This window comes from Salvelinus sp. IW2-2015, unplaced genomic scaffold (genome assembly GCF_002910315.2).
Source record: "Salvelinus sp. IW2-2015 unplaced genomic scaffold, ASM291031v2 Un_scaffold4661, whole genome shotgun sequence".
Lineage (NCBI taxonomy): Eukaryota > Metazoa > Chordata > Actinopteri > Salmoniformes > Salmonidae > Salvelinus > Salvelinus sp. IW2-2015.
Genome location: NW_019945930.1, coordinates 62,379 through 77,310, shown reverse-complemented (window position 1 = coordinate 77,310; position 14,932 = coordinate 62,379).

Genomic DNA, 14,932 nt, shown 5'->3' with positions numbered 1-14,932 from the left:
GTGGAATATGAATGCTTCAATCTCGCACTCACAGTCTTGAATGTGATTGACTTTGTATTTGCTTTAATGATGACCGGTCTCTCCTTCACAGATGAGATAACTTACACAGTAAACGAGAATCATTGCCTCCAATAAAATTAATTCAACTTTTGACTATTTTTTAAGTTAAAAAAAAATCTATATTTCAGTTGTCAATGTTTTTTCTTGGTCCTGTGCAGCTGTAAATCAAACAAATACATGTGTATACACCAAATGTGTTTTCAAATTCAACATATTTTAGAAGAAATAGTGAATCATGCAATATATTTCACTGCATCTGTGAACACTGGCTACCTTTAACACAGTACAGTAATCTCTTGTGACAGAGAGATAACAGAACACTGACTACCTTTATACAACGGGTGGGTATATTCCTGAATGCTGATTGGTTAAAACCGCATTCCAGCCGGTGTCTATTCCACAATTTACCACCGGCTAAATCTTTGATGTTAAAATATCTATTTACTATGTTCCATCTGACTGCGTAATCCACTGTCTCATCAGCCCAGCCAGGCAATTTATTAACTTGATCTCCACTATAATAAGCATCTAGACATTATCTCACATTTCTTTTGGACTAACATTTAACAGCAGTGATTTGTATAAACCTTGCTGTCTGTCTCTCCGACATTTGCAACATTGTTTCAATATTTACTCCAGCTGTTCCATAGTAATGAACGAGTCGGGACCAGACAGGCAGCGTTTCTCAGCCAGTCGAAATCATGAATCAGTTGGCATAATTTTTATTGATATACATTATACAAAGAAATGTCATTTGAAAAAAGGTCAAACGAAACGAAGTGCAGCTAGTTTGCAGTCTTTCCAGCTTCAGTTTGAAGTGATTGTGTTGTTAGCTGTGTTGTTTTCTAGCTCTTCTGAACAACAGTGTCCTGACGAGTGACCACATTTTCTATGCCAGGCGAAATCGAGCCTCATTAGCTCATTGTTATTGATGTTTCCAAATAAATGTCACTAGAAAACAGCTGAAACAAATATCAAATGCAGCTACTTTGCTGTTATTCTGGCTGCACTTTTTGACGTGACTCTAAGTTAGCCTTAGTTGGCTAGCTAGCAAGCAAGGGATGAGAACGTTGCCAGCCAGTATGGCAATGGACCATTTAGAACGAACGACTGGGGCGCGTCCATAGATACAGAACAAAAAGGGTGAGCGACTGGGTCGCGTCCATAGATACAGAACAAAAAGGGTGAGCGACTGGGTCGCGTCCATAGATACAGAACAAAAAGGGTGAACGACTGGGTCGCGTCTCTGGCAGCCGAACCATTAGAATGAACGACCAGCCGGCTTGGGTAGCAACCCTAGATTTGTGTCGGGACAATATCTTGTGGAATGGTGAAAAAATATGAATAAATGAATCAAAAGAACGTTTTTTAATGAAAATGTGTCAATTATTATTTGAATAATTTGGTAACCCGTTGTATAAAAGTGATAATTCCCTTGAAGCCGGTGTTTGGGCCTAACAACACCCGTGCCGTTATATCCTCCAAACACCAGCTTCTAGGGCATTATCACCAAATTAGCATAGAGTACAGTAATCTCTAGTGACAAGAGAGTTAACAGAACACTGACTACCCTTAACACAGTACAGTAATCTCTAGTGACAGAGAGTTAACAGAACACNCAATGACTAGACGACCAGGCCAACTACTCCCCATACTATAAAGTTTCCTACTTTTATCAATTACACTCATAACAACCTAAATCCTTATTGAAATTTATATTCGATCAAAATAGTCCAGAAAACCAGATTCTTGGGCCCCAGTTATCCCTCTCGCCTTCGCTCTTTAAATTGCTGTTGAAATTGAATGACTGGTATGGAAATTATGTGGAACTAGCCCAAGCTTCCACCAATCTAATGCCTTTAGAATTTGTGGTTGTACGTGAACGTATTGACATTCAAGGAAAATTAAGATTTAAGGGATGCACTCAAATCAATCAGAGGTTTAGACTAAATGAATACAAATATTGGTTTAATTATACACGTTTTAATACTTCTTGGCGCCAACAGGACCAACGCTAGCCCGTTCCCTCTACCCTCCCGGAGTCCCCATGTCAAACGCCTCCCAGTTCCGCTTTACTGCTGGATCTTGTCGACTGCAGGAAAACACGCGGGCAGAGTAACTGAGAGAGGAGAAAAGAAGGAAGATGGAGATTTGATTTCATTAAGTAAGAACCATGGTGTGTAGATTAGACTTACAGTCTGCTTCTGAAACAATAGCGGAGTGCAATAAAGAAGATGGCGGCCCGCATGTTACTATACCACAAATTCCTTGTTTTGCTAAGTTCACTGTATTCTACATTGTTCTTTTTTTTTTTTTTTTACTGTTTTTTGGTATGGTCATTAGCGCAGTAAACATGATCCCAATTTTGCTTCAAAACGGCGGCGATTTGAAAAAATCCAAAAATAATTGTGCTGCATATATTGAACATTGAACCATGTCGCACACAACGTAGTTCAAACTCAGTAGATGGTGCTTAAACAATGATGTCATATCAGAGAATCTGCATCTCCTTGCACTTTAGCATTCATTGATTAAGATATATTGATGAAAATATCTGGGTAGTTCCACCCATTTTTAAAAGTAACTTAAAATTAGTGAAATATTATATATTAACATTGTCATAAAAAGAAACATGTTCAATTTCATGAAAAACATGTTTCCCATCCTCAAGACATTATGAATAAAAATATAACTATACTAATGCCTATGTGCCAAATAAAAGTAACAGGGTTGACAGTAAAATAGTCATAAATCAGCCACCCAATTCACTTTGTGACGGGAATCAGCCACCAATTCACTTGTGACGGGGAATCAGCCATCCAATTCACTTTGACGGGGAATCAGCCCCAATTCACTTGTGACGGGGAATGGAAGCTTGTTTTTGCCAACAGTTAGTGTTCAATTTAATGCAATCCAGAAAAATGGAATTGTTCAAAGATTACTAGCATGTCTATGTATGGGTAAATGGGTTACTGCTCAGTTTTCCACCACAAAACAGCTAAAGTTGAACAATCGAAAGTGACGCTTGTAAAAACACCTGTTTTCTGGAGCAATATTTCAAATTATTAGGACACGTCAAGGCCTTCATCAGATCATAGAGGCATATTTAATCTGCATATGTTCAGCACGAGCAAGCGCAAGTTTCCTTCATGCTTCTCAAAAATAACTGTTTGCTGTGGTAGTACATTTATTTAGATGCCAATTTTCAGCATTTATCACAAGTTCCCATCAGGTAGCCCTGATTTCCAGATGTCCGCATGCTATTCAATGTTTCTTTGTTCACAGGGGACAGCCCCCAACGGTTGCTCTCTCAGTGGAAGGGCTTATCATCTGGGAGCCCGAACAAACATCATGATGCTGACAAGGAGAGACGAGTCTCTCCAGATCAGAACACCTCAAGAAACACCAGCAGAGACTCTATAGGAGAACCTCACCACTGCCTCCTCTGACTGTGGGAAAGAGTTCTGCTAAACAGAGGGAATTGGTCATTTACAAGCAGATCACACTGGAGAAAAATGTACCGCTGCTCTCAGTGTGGAAGAGTTTTGCTTCAATCTAAAAACTTACAATCTCAGATAATTCAATACAGGGGAGAGGCCTTACCCCTGCTTTGATTGTGGGAAGGAGCTTCAGTCAATCAGGAGCCTTACTTACGACACCTACGCATACACACAGGAGAGAAGCCTTATAGCTGTGATCAGTGTGGAAAGCTTCATCTATCCGGAAAACCTGAGTACGCACCAGCGTGTACACACAGGAGAGAAAGCCTTATAAGCTGTGATCAGTGTGGGAAAGGCCTTCAATCAATCAGGAAACCTGACTAGCACCAGCGTATACACACAGGAGAGAAGCCTTATAGCTGTGATCAGTGTTGGGAAGAGCTTTTGCTCTATCCTGGAAACCTGACTAGACACCAGCGCATACACCACAGAGAGGAAGCCTTATAGCTGTGATCAGTGTTTGGAAGAAGCTTTGCTCTGTCCGAAGACCTGACTTAGACACCAGTGCATACACACCAGGAGAGAAGCCTTATAGATGTGACCAGTGTGGTATAGAGCTTCATGGATTCAGGTAGTCTGACTAGACACCAGCGCATAACACAGGAGAGAAAGCCCTTATAGCTGTGATCAGTGTGTAAGAGCTTCATGGATTCAGGTAGTTCTGACTAGACACCAGCGAATACACACAGGAGCAAAGCCTTATAGCTGTGATCAATGTGGAAGAGTTTTGCTCAATATTCCACTCTGACTGCACACCAACGCATACACACAGGAGAGAAGCCTTATATCTTGATCAGTGTGGGAAGAGCTTCAATCGTTCAGGAGCCCTGACTACACACCAAACGCATACACACTGGAGAGAAGCCTTATAGCGTGATCAGTGTGGGAAGAGCTTCAATCATTCAGGAGCCCTTACAAGACACCAGCTCACACACACTGGAGAGAAACCTTACTCTTGTCTATGTGGAAAGAGCTTTTCGTTGTTCAGGTCACTGAAACATCACCACGAGAGCATCTCCCTCCTCCGGCACCGGTTACAGTTCTCTGAAGATAGTTTTCAATAGAAAACATATTGTAAAAGAAGTCATCATTCTCCCGCATTCTCTAACAGTTTACTAAGTCTGATTACCATGGTAACTGCTGTGTAGCATAAAAATGCAGCTCTGGATCCATATGTATCAAGCGTCTTGGAGTAGGAGTGCTGCTGGTGTGAGGTGGAGTGTTCAGAGCTGTATCTTATTTCATTAACTCATATATCCAGTAATAATTGATGTAATTGTAGAAATAAGTTCAACAATACTTAGGTGTTGTTTCATGTATTCAAAAGATCCAATAAAATTGAATCCATTATCTGCTCAACAACGTCTGTTTATCACATTAATTTTATGTTTTTATTATCTATAATTTTTTACAAGGAATCAATAATAAAACATGGTATAAGCGAGCATAGGCCTCTTGTAAATTAGTTTGCTCCTAAAAGATGTTCACATATTATTGTAAAACCTTTCACCAGGTTTTAGTGTAGCTGATGGACATGGAAGTAGAGAAGACTTAGGACTATTGTGTGGTTCAAATGATGTGTATTTATTTTAAAATATTTTAATAGTGATATCTTCAAACTTTCCTTATTGTATTTTAAGTGTGCTCCCAGAAAGATGTTCACACATTTGGTGTTAGGATGAGGCGTCATGTGGGGCAGGAAGCCAAACTCTGCCCCATCAGTACTTATAGTCTCTGTCAACCACAGATCTCACCACTTCTCTGTTTTTTCTACGACCAGTAACGCTCGGTCCCGTGTGGCTCAGTTGGTAGAGCATGGCGGCTTGCAACGCCAGGGTTGTTGTGGTTCATTCCCCACGGGGGGACAGGATGAATATGTATGAACTTTCCAAATTGTAAGTCGCTCTGGATAATAGCGTCAGCTAAATGACTTAAATGTAAATGTAAAATGTCTCCCCTACCAAACTCCTCTCTCTTCACTCTGGAAATACACTTGATAATATTTTTGGAAAATTCACACAGGGGTCACTCGAAGTCAAACTTAAATGAATCATTGTTTATTTCACAGTTACTGGGAGGTTTCCAACCACTGAATGCACCATAGTACACATCGATCTGGAGCTCTGCTGGGCAGTTGTCCTATATACGGCTAGACTAAATCTACAGAACATGAATTGGTTCCTGCATGTGACTGGCTGTTATCCCGCAGGCTCAGTTTCCCAAGAAAACTGATCAATGTCTCCTATCTTAACATCCAGAACATATTCTGGTGTTCTGCCAACTGGTCTGAGTCACAGTCACCTGCATGAACCAAAAACCGAGTGAGAGAAGAGCGAGCACTCTCTTCAGAAATAAAATTCCTGCCCAAAATTCAATACATTACCATTCTACTTATATTTGGTGAGTTGTTACGTGAACAAATGCTTGCACGAAAAATATTGTAAACATTATCTGGAATGTGGTTTCATGTTTTCTTGTTTTGTTTTACATTCTGATTGCATATTCATTTTTAAAATATTGTATATATTTTTTTATGTTTAATTGTATTATGTAGAAGAGACAATATGTTTTGGTGCCCTAGTCCCAATACTCAATGTTGTAGTCCTGGTCCTGAGAATAGAGACCAGGATATGTTGTTGCCTGTGTCCCAACACTCAATGTTATAGTCCTGGTCCTGAGAATAAAACAGGTTTAAAACAACAACAGAGAAACACAGTCTTACAGTGCTACACATCTGTTATAATAAGTGCTTTTTCCTGCTTAATTGAAGTATCAGGTGTAGTTTTTCACCAGTTATAAAGTGTGTTTGTTGTCTCTCTTTATGTTTCTAGGCTGCAGGGAGGGAGATGCAACAACAGCCTTGAGAACAACTGGACTCAAATAGAACTCTGTTCCAAGTTGCTGTCAGGTAAAAGTAGACGATAGCAGACAACAAGATTCTTAGTGAAACGGTTGTTGTTGAGTGTTTTCTTGGCTTTACTTGACTTTTATAGATCAGGTAAAATCTTATCCAAAAACGTTCTGATGTAAGATTATCCTACATGAGATGTGAGATGTTATGTTTTCATAACTTAATTGAGCTTGTATACTTAATAGATGTTTGATTACTCTGGTCTAGGGGTGCATCACTTGCAGCCTTGAGACTGGAATTCTCCCCCGGCAACCCCCTAATCCTAATCTGAACTCTGTGACAACAAAGTAACTGTACTGTAGTTTACACATTTATTGTCTTCGGAATGAACACTGAAAAAACAATAGCTTGGACAAAAAAAAACATTATTTAAAACTTGTTGGGATTTTATTTTTCCTTCAGCAAAGTACCCGTCTGCTATATCATGTTTAGAAATCTGTCATATTACTTATCTCACTTTCCTCCTAAAGTGTGCACTTGTTCACCTCCACTGTTTTGAAAGTCAGATTATTAATTATATGACCAGATACTCAAGAGCTTCCGAGTGGCTCAGCGGTCTAAGGCACTGCATCTCAGTGCTARAAGCTTCACTGCAGACCCTAGTTCGATCCTGGACTGTATCACAACCGACCGTGAAAGGGAATCCCATTGGGCGGCGCGCAATTGGCCCAGCGTTGTCCGGGTTAGGGGAGGGTTTGGCCGGGATAGGCCGTCATTGTAAATAAGTATTTGTTCTTAACTGACTTGCCTAGTTAAATAAAAATATTTTAAAAATACTCAAGTCGCCAACCTAACAATGAAAATAGATCATCTTCTGTGAAGTTTATCAGCGGTTGGCTTCCAACGCTATGGTGCATAACCCACCTACTGTAATGGCATGTGGGCCAGCAAAAGGAATCAATGAACTAAATCCTATCAGCCAACCACGTTTCTCTTAAAAAATATTTATATTTGCGACTGTATCTAACGATGTTCTACTCAGTATGCTTATTAAACTAAATTCTTAATCGCACACACTGGAGAGAAACAATATGGCACTATTATTTTTGTTATGTTTATGGATGGATAGCCAGGGGCACACTCCAACACTCAGATATAATTTTCAAATGAAGCATTTGTGTTTTGTGAGTCTGCCAGATCAGAGGCAGTAGGGATGACCAGGGATGTTATCTTGTTAAGTGTGTGAATTGGACCATTTTCCTGTCAAAATGTAACAAGTACTTTTGGGTGTCAGGGAAAATGTATGGAATAAAAAGTAAAAGTTGGCAAAAATATAAATAGTGAAGTACAGATACCCCAAAAAACGACTTAAGTAGTACTTTCAAGTATTTTTACTTAAGTACTTTACACTACTGTAAACTTGTCATCTAAATGGAAAATGTCATAGTGAACAGTTTGTGTGTAGAGGGGGATGTTGAGGTGGGTGGGGGTGTTCAGAGATGTATCTTATTTAATTAACTTCTATTACCCATTAAATAATGTTTCAACATTACAAGGTGTGTATTCATGTATACAATTGATCAATAAATTAAATCCATTATCTGCTTAACAACATCTGCTTCTCACTATGGACCAGAGGCCTCTTCTAGAATAAGTTTGCCCCAAAAAGATCTAGACATATTTATTGTAAAACCACCACATACACACGAGTTCTTTACCACTGATTCTCTGTGTGTTTGACAGGATATGAAGTGGATCGAGGAGACAAGCTGTTAAAGGAAATCAGATCTAGAGAAGGTATAACTATTATCCATCATATTTGCTGAAGTCACATATATTCAGGTGTGATTGTGATTTATTTCGCAGTGTATTTTCTGTCTGCTTAAAGATCAGGCATGGAAACCAGGGATCACGTTTAAAAAACGAATTTCAGGACGCAGAGGACCAGAATGAACTCTGGAGTCGGATCCTTTGACTTTGAAGTAAGAGCCATTTAACTCACAACAACTGCTTTCCACGGGCTCGTGGTACGGCAGCCCCCTGGCTTCCATCCTTCATGCTCACGGGCGTCGTGGTATGGCAGTCCCGCCTGGCTCATCCTCTCCATCCTAGGGCGTCGTGAATATGGCAGCCCCTGGCTCCAATCCTTCATCCTCACGGGCGTCGTGGTATGGGCAGTCCCCTGGTCCATCCTTCCATCCTCACGGGCGTGTGGTATGGCAGCCCCCTGGTCCATCCTCTCATCTCACGGGCGTCGTGGTAGGCAGCCTCGGGCTCCATCCCTCTCATCTCAGGGCGTCGTGGTATGGCAGTCCCCCAGGTGCATCTCTCCATCCATGCAACGGGCGTCGTGGTATGGCAGCCCCTGGCTCCATCCTCTCCACCTCACGGCGTCGTGGTATGGCAGCCTCGGGTCAATCTCTCCATCTCACGGGCGTCGTGGTATGGAGTCCCGGCTCCATCCTCTCATCCTCACGGGCGTCGTGGTACGGCGCCCCCTGGTCCATCTCTCATCCTCACGGGTGTGGTATGGCAGCCCCGGCTCATCCTCCTCTCACGGGCGTGTGTAAGCGGCGGCCCTCGGGCTCCATCTCTCCATCCTCACGGGCGTGTGGTATGGAGTCCCTGGCTCATCCTCTATCCTCACTGGGCGTCGTGGTAATGGCAGCCCCCCTGGTACACCTCTCCATCCTCAAGGGCGTCTTGGTATGGCAGTCCCCTGTTCATCTCTGCATCATCAGGGGTCGTGGTATGGCAGCCCCTGGCTCCATCCTCTCCATCCTCACGGGCGTCGTGGTATGGGCAGCCCCCTGGCTCCATCTCTCATCCTCTCTGAGGTTTCCACTTGGACTGTATACAATTGCACAACAAAATGTTTAATCTTAATGTTATTCACGTTTTTTGTAAATGTATTGTCAGTTGTTAGCTGTAACGTCTACTTTAGCTACTGAAGACTACTGTAGGCTTAGATTACTTGCCATGGTCTCCAAAGATGGGCCATCTATAATATGTCTTTATACGCCAGGAGAGGGAGAGGAATCAGGAATCAACTTCACACTCAGCTTCTGTGAAGGCATCAGTCATGCAGGTGTACTGTGAGGCGACGGAGTCACAGTGCGTCTATATCTATAATAATATATCATATAAAAGTGCTGGGGTAGGGTAGGATGGGCTAGGAGAGTGGTGAGACTCTTTTATCAGAGTGGTTAGCCCACTGGGAACCAGTGGGGTGATAATTAATGATCAAGGGAATGGATTTAGACCTGGGATCACAGTGGTATATTAAATGATAGGGCTGATTTAGACATGGGACACCGGTGGGTGTATTAATGATCGGGCTGATTTAGCCCTGGGACCCAGTGGGTGATATTAATGATCGGGCTGATTTAGACTGGACACAGGTGGGTGATATTACTGATAGTTGCTGATTTAGACATGGGACACAGTGGGTGATATTAATGATCAGGGCTGATTTAGCTGGGACCAGGTGGGTGCTATTAATGCGCAGGGCTGATTAGACCTGGGACACAGGTTGGGTGATATTAATGATCAAGGCTGATTTAGACCTGGGAACCAGGTGGGTGATATTAATGATCAGGGCCTGATTTAGACGCTGGGAACCAGGTGGGTGATATTTATGATCGAGGGCTGATTTAGACCTGGGACCCAGGTTGGGTGATTTAATGATCAGGCTGATTTGACTGGGACCCAGTGGGTGATATTTAGGATAGGGCTGATTTAGACTGGGCCAGGTGGGTGATATTAAATGCAGGGCCTGATTTAGACCTGGGGACCGGTGGGGTGATATTAGATCAGGGCTGATTAGACCTGGGTCACAGGTGTGATTATTATGATCGGGCCTGTTTTAGACTGGGAGCACAGGTGGGTGATCTTAATGATCAGGGCTGATTTAGACTGGGAACCAGTGGGTGATATTCAATGACCGGGCTGATTTGATGGGACACAGGTGGGTGATATTATGACCAGGGCCTGATTTTAACTGGGACACAGGTGGGTGATAATAATGATGGGTGTTTAGACATGGGACAAGCAGGTTGGGTGATATTAATGACAGGGTGATTTAGACCTGGGAACACCAGGTTGGTGATATTATGATAGGGCCTGATTTAGACTGGGACACAGGTGGGGTGATATTAAGATCAGGGCTGATTTAGCCTGGACAACAGGTGGGGGTATTATATGATCAGGGCCTGTTTAGACTGGGACCCAGGTGGGTATTTCAATGATAGGGCTGATTTAGACCTGGGACACAGGGTGGGTGATATTAAGATCAGGGCTGATTAGACTGGGGACACAGTGGGTGATATTAATGATCAGGGCCTGGAATTTAGACCTGGGACCAGGTGGGTGAATATTAATGACAGGGCCTGATTTAGACCGGGAACAGGTGGGGTGATATTAATGACCAGGGCCTGATTTTAGACCTGGGACACAGGTGGGTGATATGATGATCAGGGCTGGATTTAGAACTGGGCCCAGGTTGGGTGATATTAATGAATCAGGGCCTGGATTTGACTGGGGACCAGGGTTGGGTGATATTAATGATCAGGGCTGATTTAGACCTGGGACAGGTGGGTGAATATTAATGTCAGGGCGGATTTAGACTGACACAGGTGGGTGATATTAATGAAGGGCTGATTTAGATGGGACCCAGGTGGGGTGTTAATTAAAGATCAGGGCTGATTTTAGACTGGGTCCAGGTGGGTGATTTAATGATCGGGCTGTTTTTAGACTGGGACCAGGTGGGTGATATATGATCAGGGCCTGATTTTAACTGGGACACAGGTGGGTGATATTAATACCAGGGCGCTGATTTAGACTGGGACAACCAGGTGGGTGATATTAATGACCAGGGCCTGATTTAAAACTGGGACACATGGTGGGTGATCATAATGATTAGGGGCTGATTGTAGACTGGGACACAGGTGGGTGGATATTAAATGGACAGGGCCTGATTAGACCTGGGACACAGGTGGGTGATATTAATGATCAGGGCTGATTTAGACTGGAACCAGGTGGGGATTTAATGATCAGGGCTGATTCTAGACTGGGCACCAGGTGGGTGATTTAATGATCAGGCCTGATTTAGACTGGGAACCAGGTGGGTGATATTAATGATCAGGGCCTGATTTAGACGGTGGGACACCAGGTGGGTGTTATTAATGCCAGGGCTGATTTAGACCTGGGACACCAGGTGGGTGATTTATGACCGGGCTGATTTCACTGGGCACCAGGTGGGTGATAATAATGATAGGGTGTTTTAGACGTGGACACAGGTGGGTGATATTAATGACATGGGCGCGGCTGATTTAGACCTGGGACCCAGGTGGGTGATATTATGACAGGGGCTGATTTCAACTGGAAGGTGGGTGATAATATGATCAGGGCCCTGATTTAGACCTGGGACACCAGGTGGGTGATATTATGACGCAGGGTGATTTAGACCTGGGACACAAGGCGGGTGATATTAAGGATCAAGGGCTGATTTAGACTGGGACACAGGTGGGTGTATTTAATGATCGGGCCTGATTAGACCTGGGACCCGGTGGGTGATATATGATCAGGGCGATTTAAATTGGGACATAAGGTAGAAAGACAACAGTAGTTGTCCTGTAGGTAGCGTTGCCTCCCTTGGTCTTAGAGGTAGTGTTAACGACTTTATTTGACTTTTTGAAGTTTAACCTGATGTTTTTGTCTCTTCTCATGGCAGGACATCATCATCACAGAGCTAATGAAAAGTAGATAATACTGGGGGTAATGCGTAAGTGTATGTGTCTTTTCTTCTACTGTATGTTACATGTATGTCTGCTGTAGTAGGGGTCCGCTCAACCTCACTGGACTCGATCATCTGTCTATCAGTCTCCTCTGTCGTTTGATGGATCTCTTTTGCCTGTAGTAGGGGTCCGCTCCACCTCACTGGACTCATCATCTGTCTATCAGTCTCCTCTGTGTTGATGGATTGCTGTTGCCTGTAGTAGGGTCAGTTCCCCAACGTTCACTGGATATCATCTGTCTATAGTCTCCTTGTGGTTGATGGATGTGTCTGCTGTAGTAGGGTCCGCCAACTATGATCATCATCTGTCTATCTGTTCTCTGTGTTGATCGGATTGCTTTTGCTGTGTAGGGTGTCACTCACTGGACTCTCACTCTGTCTATAGTCCTCCTCGTTTGATGGATCTGCGTTGCCTGTTAGTAGGGTCCGTCAATCCTGGCATCATCACTATGGTCTATCAGTCTCCTTGTGTTGATGGATTGCTGTTTGCCTGTGTAGGGTCCGCTCAACTCACTGCTCATCACCTGTTATAGTTCTTCTGTGTTGATGGATCTGCTGTTGCCTGTAGTAGGGTCGTCAACCTCACTTGGACTCATCACTCTGTCTATCAGTTCTCTGTGTTGCTGGATCTGCTGTTTGCCTTTGTAGGGGTCGCGCAACTCACGGACTCATCACCTGTCTATCTGTCTCTCTGTGTGGAAATGGATCTGCTGTTTGCCTTGTAGGTCGTCCACTCCTGGACTCATCAATCTGCTATCAGTTCTCTGTGTTGATGATCTGCTGTCTGCCTTGATACTCGAGTGTCTAGTGTTGTGGATTGCTGTCTGCTTGAATACTGTAGGTGTTGTGGATCTGCTGTCTGTTGATACTGAGTGTTGATAGGTATATGCTGTCTGTTGTACTGAGTGTCTGAGTGTTGATGGATGTGTCTGCTTGATCTGAGGTGTTGATGGATCCTGATGTCTGCTTGATACTGAGTGTTTGATGGTTGCTGTTGCTTGATATGAGTTTGATGGATCTGCTGTCTGCTGATACTGAGGTGTCTTAGTGTTGATGGATCTGCGTCTGCTTGGATACTGAGGTGTTGATGGATTGCTGTTGCTTGATACTGAGCTGTTGATGGATCTGCCTGTCTGCTTGTATGATGTTGATGGATCTGCTGTCTGCTTGATCTGAGTGTCTGAAGTGTTGATGGATCTGCTGTCTGCTTGATACTGAGTGTTGATGGATTGCTGATTGCTTGAATACTGAGTGTTTGATGTCTGCTGTCTGCTTGATACGAGTGTTTCAGTGTTGATGGATTGCTGTCTGCTTGATACTGAGTGTCTGATGGATCTCTTGTCTGCCTTGATACTGAGGTGTCTGAGTGTTGATGGTCTGCTGTCTGATTGATACTGAGTGTTGATGGATTGCTGTCATGCTTGATCTGAGTGTCTGAGTGTTGATGGATCGCTTGTTGATTGATCTGAGTGTTGATGGATCTCCTGTTGTTGTACTGAGTGTTGATGGTATGGTGTTGCTTGATACTCGAGTGTTGATGGATCTGCTGTCTGCTTGATACGAGTGTTGATGGTCTGCTGTCGATTGATACTGAGTGTTGAGGATTGTTGTCTGCCTTGATACTGAGTGGCTGAGTGTTGATGATCTGCTGTCTGCTTGATACTGAGTGTTGAGTGTTTTTTGATGGATCTGCGTCTCTTGCTGAGTGTTGATGGATTGCTGTCTGCTTGATACTGAGTGTCTGAGTGTTGATGGATTTGCTGTCTGCTTGATACGGGTGTTCAGGTTGATGGATTGTTGTCTGCTTGATACGGCGTGTTGAGTGGTTGTGTTTTCTCCTTATGCTTTGCCATGTACCACAGAACATATCCAATGAGGAGCAGGTGGTGGTCATTCACCCAGACCGTCTTAACGTTAGCAGAGAGGGTATTATTTTCAGCAACTTACTTTCAAAGGCTTGTTCATCTTTGTTTGTTTTGAATACAGATTGTCTTTGAATCTGTGTACTAGCTTTGCATCATCTGTGTTATGAATAAAATCATGTTTTTATTCCAGCTGAATATCCAGTTTTATTTATCCTTCTCTTTCGTGGTTGAGAATATAGAGGTCACAACCAGTTTTTAGCAAGAAAGGATGGACATTAGAAGTGGAAGGTAATGGCTGATGCTACTTTTTTGAACTTCTTATTTACATGTTTGCTCAAGTTGTTTAATATGTTTGCTGATGCATGGAAGTACGGTGTTATATGTTTAAAGTGTATTTGGACTGGCATTTATTGTAGCCCTGACCTAAGTATTTTTAAAACAAGAAAACATCTTTATATGAATGAATGATTAAAAATGAATGAATGAAAGAAAGAAATAATGAATTAATCAATGTGATGAATGAAGAATAATGAATTTAAAACTCATCTTATTTCTATCGTATGTGAGAATCCAACAGTACATTCTCTCCACAATAGTGTAAATCTTCATAAATGTGTTCAATTATAAACCTACTGATGTCTTGCCACAGTTTTTACATGAATACAATGCCAAAAAAGATGCAACACGTTTCTGGGTGGCATTACAAAAGGAGAATTTGAGTTGATGTTTTCCTTAACTTCTTCATATAGTGGTTGCAGGATATATTTAGAATAATTTTAAAGGAACTTCCTTATTTTGTTTAACAAGTGGTTTGTGTGTGGAACATAAACTTTTTTCAACAGATGTTGTCTTGTGGATTGCG